Raw genomic sequence first — 6,116 nt, 5'->3', positions numbered from 1 at the left:
TTTCACGTTTATGATTTTCATTTTATAAGTTGAACAATTTATTTTGCAATATTTCTATCCAAGACTTATCACTATTTAACTTTTTAATTGTCTAACTTATAGGTTATCATCATATAATATATTCTGTTTTTCAACAATTTTATATATTAGTAAAAAAAAAAAAAAAGCCGCCGACAAAAACAACACATGTTCTTTATTATTTTATTTTATATATTGTATTATATAATAAATTATATATACAAAAACATATTTCAATACTTACATTATTATTACTACTATTTTTTAATAATATACAATTATTCATGCTAATAATATTATTATTACCATTATCCATTATTGAGGTATATTTGTATTGGATATAATGACAATTTACAAGATAAAATAAGGAAACATCAAATACATTTTAAAATCGAATTATATAATATTAAATTATATAAATGATTTACTCTACAGACTGATATATACTTAACAATTTACTAATTTAGTTGTACCTTATCGTTCTACTACAATTACACAGTTTCAATTCTATTTTGTTCCTCCTTCACCCGAAGTCTCTACGCTACCAAGTTAATTCCAACTACATAACAGCTATATTCGATAGCACATTAATAAAATAGTCACATAAACATCAGTCTGCTTTTATTTATAATAAAACTAATTTTAGTTTTTATTTGGTTTATCTCCCCTCTCTATAGTAAGTTATTTTTACATAACATATGTAAGTAACCTGTTCAATAATACCTATATTCTACAAGTAGAGTTACACAATATATATTATCAAGTTGCTATATATATAATAATAATTTAAATTAGAATCATGATTAGATTTGTATATAGTTTTGAAAATGTATCACATGATGAAAGATGTATATGTATATTGTCCTAATAAAACCTATTAAATGAAGTGATATTATACTAAGAACCTATTAAAGACAATAACGTATCACCTTTTGCATAGAAAGAGGATTGTTTTATGTTTATAAAATGTAGCTTATGTAATCAAATTATCAATAACAATTCTGCTTAGTAGCATTATTGTCTAGTAAAATAAACTCAACAAATTGAAAGAACTTTTTTCAAATACTTGCTGACTATTAATTATTTTCTATGTATCCTTACTTGTTAATAAAACAAAATCGATTTTCATACCGAAATAATAAGTTATGATTTCTGAAGTAGGTAGATAATATAGATAGGCACAACTAGACCAACATTTTTGGGTTGCACAAAAAGTGAAAGTTCATAATTAGATGGGAACATAATAATTATTAGGTACTTGTTTTTCTTAACATACAATATATAAGAAAATATTCTAATTAATGGTAACATTTGCTTCAAAGTAGTTACATTTTTATGGAATAATGTTTTTAAATTTTCGGTTATTCATTTTAAAGTTAAGGCTGCACGAGTGCACCCCTCTAGTTGTGCCAATGAGTATATGTATTTCATATTATCAATAAGAAAATTGATAATGATATTGTTCATATTATTTTATAATTAATTTCACAGAGTAAAAAAAAAATAATTAAAAAATAAGGTAAGTGAGTATCGCTCTGCTGTACAGTGAACATTAGGTGTTAAGTATTCAGTGATTACTCTATTGGTGTGTTAATTTTAATTCAATAATACATCGCAGTCTACCTATACAAAAAACAATTCTATACACTCAGTATACAGAGACTGTCTCAACTTATATCACTATACGTTCGTATATTTTATGACATATTTTTTTTTTTGATACAGGTATTAAAGTTATTTCTTTTGCTTTTAGCAGGTCGATATAATTTATTCTTGGATAATGTAGTATTTGATTATTATAATAATATACATTTATACCATATTATACCAATTTATATTACTCGTAATTTAATTTTATCTTTCTATAAATACCGTAAAAAGCAAATATAGATTCATAATACAAATATAAAATGTCTTAAAATTAATCAAAAATATCATTGCGTATAGTAAAATTCATAGCATTATAATACAAGTAAAAGTTTTAAGTTCCCTCGAATGATGTTTTTTAATTATAACAAAATAATTAACATCGTTATTTATCGTTTAAAGAAGTAATTTCGTCCAAATTTAAATTTAAAATTTGTTAAGATATTCATTTAATTTGAAAACAATTCGTATTAAAAAGCAATTATTTATAGAGATTGGGGAAATGGCTAACATTTTCGTTCATAGGTTCTACCCATTTGCAAGATTTTTAACAATTTTTTATTCAAATACATATATATATATATATAGTACAGTAGTACACTATATCAGGGGTCGGCAACTTTTTGAGGCAGTAGATCCAAAAGTTACAATTTAAATAATTTCCCAGTTCTTAAAGAGCCTCAAACAATTTTTGTTATTATTATTATTATTAAATTATTAATATTTTAATATTTGCTTAATAATTGATTTTCGATTTAAAATAAACGAATTTATACACGAAATAATATTTATTTATGTAAAAACATACAAATATTTTTAGCACAAAACCTATTTAAGTATTTTAGTAATAATAATAAATAATACAGACTATTATACAGTTATTGAATAATAGATAGTTTGGTACACACTTTTAATCTTAGTTGATTACGATAGCCTATGTAGGTATTTCAAATTCCTAAAAGCAACAAAAATATAATGTAAAATAATATATATTTTTTTATATAACAAAATATTATTTTTTTGATACCTACCTAATAAAATAATTATTTTTGCGTGTGGGCCTAGAGAATCGTAACTTAAGATCAAAAAAGCCGCAGGTTGCCGACCCCTACACTATATACATATATACTATATAGACAATTTAGTATATATCTATTTGTATAGAACTTTTAAAATGTTCAGGTATAATACTAGTATTATCTAATAGTATTACTACATAACTACTAAATGGAACAGTTAAATTTAAATAGGTAAGTAATGTAGGTATTTATCATTTTTGAAATTATTTTTGCAAGATAATCAAAAAAAAAAATGATTGTGTATACATATGTATTTCCTATTTGAATCCAATTATTCCAATTTTAACTTGGAAATAGATATGTAGGTCTTAGAGGTATTTATACTACAGGTTAGTTTGTTCTATTTCACCGTTTGTTTCACTGAAAACTTTTTTCCTGTTTTGATTTCACATTAAGTACTAAAGTACCTAGTTAAGAAAAATAATAAGTAGGTAAAACCAACCGCACCCAAAGTATAACTATTTACCTCTTTTTCAAAAAACATTTGACTAATATTTCTGAGAAGTTGGAGTGCATTTACTTATTGATACATAAAATCAAAAGAACTTATACAAATTTTGTATTCTTCAATAATTATTGAAGTGGTTATATTCAAATGTATTCATGGAAATAGTGATATCTTTAAGTTATTTTTCATAATGACAATTTTATTACGATTATATATAAATATAACAAAAATAAAAATAAATAGATAAATAAATAAATAAATTCTCAGAAAAAAAGTTATTTCACGTAAAAGAATAAGAGAGTCAACATAATTTGCTTATAATTATAACATTATTTTATGTATTATACATTATATTATAATAGGTTAATATAGATATATTAGTATATAAGTGTAAACATGCTATGTAGTATGTATTTTTTTGTAAAAATTGTATATTTTTTAATTATTGAAATCCCTGAATACATTTGAATTAATCAAATGAAAGTAATTATTACAAACAAGATAAAATAAATCATATTGTAAGGTTGTGTGAATTGCTGTTTAAAAAAAAAAATCTATATTACTATAAGATGAGCACCCAGAGTACCTAGATGTATCGTATATAAATAACTTTTAAAATTAGAAATAGTGCAACAAAAAACTTAATTTAATATAAAAATATCTTCAAAATATTATTTAATTAGTTTTGTACTAAATATTAGTAAATATTTTTTACAAATAACTTTCAAATAAATGGTATAACAATGAAAAATCATATTGAATATTTTCTCAGCCTCAGCTCCCAAAAGAATTGCCTTTTAATTCTTAATAAATTGTTTACGTTTTTACAAATGGAATGAATAATTAGAGTAATAAAGTAGCCAGTAGGAACCTTACTATTATATTAGTAAGTATTCAGATGTAAATTCAGCGATGCTAAGGCGGACTTTAGCCCCTCCCTCTTGGACGTGTAATATATTATGTATTTATTTATATAATTAATAAATATGTTTCAGAGTTGGGACTATAGTCTGAGAGCCATTCTTTTAAGGCTGTATTAGGTTATATATAATAGCATTTTCTCGACATATTAGAGTTCTAAAACGTATAAGTACCCATATAAAATATATATATAAAAAAAATTATGACGAACAATATTTCAAATCAATAATTTTTTTAATTTAAATAAAATAATAATATGTGACAAATAACGTTTTACGGACGGTATCGAATTATTCAAACGATATTTTTCACGTTAAAAATCGCATACACCGTACGCCGATTACTGTAATTGACACACATATTAGTATTAATATCACACGTGTGGCATCGACACGGGTGTAGCTGTAGCATATACATTATTCTGAATAGTTTTTTCTTTAGTATGTTCTCTTTTTAAAATTCGAAAAGTGGGTTTGCGCCGCATACCCGCACATACTCTCCATTACATCCCTGATATTGTCATTCATAGGTATGTATTAGAAATAATCTATAATATAATAGGCTGCCTTCATAATATGCTGGTTTTCTGCTGCAACAACAGCAAATAACAATAGCATATATTTTAAGTGGTGGTGGGTAAGGGTATTCTGGTTATTAATTTTTTTTTTAATAAAATAATAAGAGTGGTCATTTAAAAATATTATGTTTTTCAACCGGTCAATGCTTATTTAAATTCTCAAATAATTTAAATATAATTATATATACTTACCAGCTACGAAACAGATTATATTTGTTAAAAACTATTGGATCTCGTGTAGTCTTACAATTAGTCATACAATTCTTAAATTATTTCAAATTTCATGGCCAAACTTAAGAAACTATAAAGATATTATCTTGTTGTAGCGATAACGATAAGAAAATTATAATCTTACAAAAATATTGTTTTATATAACAATTTTGAATTTTGTGAAAAAATGTAGTTTTTGAACATAAATACTTTTCGAGACAGTGTTTAGTGTTAAAATCCTTAAACATTCTATAAACTCTGTATAATCATACCTACTATAAAGGTACTTAGGTAGATAGTGTTCTAAGTATGTATAATAGGTATATAGACTATGTAGTATACGGTTTTAAGATTTTTATAAGAATACGGTTTATTAATTATACTATGTACTATTTGCCAACATAATATGTAGGAATTAATAAGAAAGTTACATTTTTAACATTGTATAGTCTATAGATACTATAGTTACTATAGTAGCCGGTGGCTCTTAGATATAACTTAAATGCCTATATTTGTACAAACTACAATAAGTTAATTTATATAAATTAATTCCAAAATGCAACGTTTTATGGTGTAAGTACTGAAGTACCTACTCCGCTATGGCGCTATAGGTAATTAATACAAAATATTATTATGTTTATAAAACTATTTTGTTCAAAGACGTTTTTGTTTTCTAACGTATAAGCGTTTATTATAGTACAACATATAGATTATAGGTACTATGTCTATTACCTATACTAATACATTAAAGCAGACATCTATATACTTATGTATTATATATAATTTTTATTTTAAAAATGTTGAATGATCAAAATCGTATATATTTATACATTTTATGATTAATATAAAATATTTTATAATGTTTTTGGTACACAAAAAATGCAAATCAGAAACATATCCATGTTTATGGTTTACATTTATTTTTTCAAGCTTAATTTGTATAAAAAGAACCTGCAGTATTAGATATCGTAGTATCTTATTATATAAAACGTAATAATAATAATAAAATTAAAACTATGTTAATTTTATTCAAGTGACTGTAAAAAGCAATATGTCATTAAATCAATCAAGGCTGGATGAGTTTTCATAGAAGTGGGTCTTAAGACTTAAATGATTTAATATTGAAAAATGAAACTTATTTTTAAAAGGCCCTTCAAAATGTTAATAATTCTACATATTATTTGAAAATGAAAAAAAAAATTCTGGACGAGGTTAA

The sequence above is a fragment of the Rhopalosiphum padi genome, chromosome 3, assembly GCF_020882245.1.
Source record: "Rhopalosiphum padi isolate XX-2018 chromosome 3, ASM2088224v1, whole genome shotgun sequence".
NCBI classification, from domain to species: Eukaryota; Metazoa; Arthropoda; class Insecta; order Hemiptera; family Aphididae; genus Rhopalosiphum; species Rhopalosiphum padi.
Note: the sequence above shows the minus strand (reverse complement) of the source record.